Consider the following 451-nt stretch of genomic DNA (forward strand, 5'->3'; position numbering starts at 1 on the left):
GTTGTATACCAATGAAAAAATACAATATATTATCCCAATGTTCAGAGTATAAATGTGTAAAATGTCAAAAATATTTTTAAAAGGGTACAAGTGTAATTTCCATACACTTCCTGTATGTGTACATGACGACCAAAAAGAATTGATCGATTCTGTTGTGCCCACAGTATACAAACCAAGCACAGCAATGTGACCTCTATCTACAAGTGTCTTAACTGCTGAGCACACTGCTCAGTACAGGACCTGAGACCATACACACATACACAAAGAATGCTTTTTTAAAGACTCAACTGGTTTTTAAAAACAAATTTAAAATGTTTGCACATGAAATTCCATTTTATAAATCCAGCATATTAAGGTGTACTTTATTATAAATATATTTGTATATTTTCTTTTTCGAGAACTAGGGTAGGTGTAATTATATAATTATAAAAAAAAAAAAAAAAAAAAAAAA

This window comes from Octodon degus, unplaced genomic scaffold (assembly GCF_000260255.1).
Source record: "Octodon degus isolate 3935 unplaced genomic scaffold, OctDeg1.0 scaffold00040, whole genome shotgun sequence".
In the NCBI taxonomy this organism is placed as follows: Eukaryota; Metazoa; Chordata; class Mammalia; order Rodentia; family Octodontidae; genus Octodon; species Octodon degus.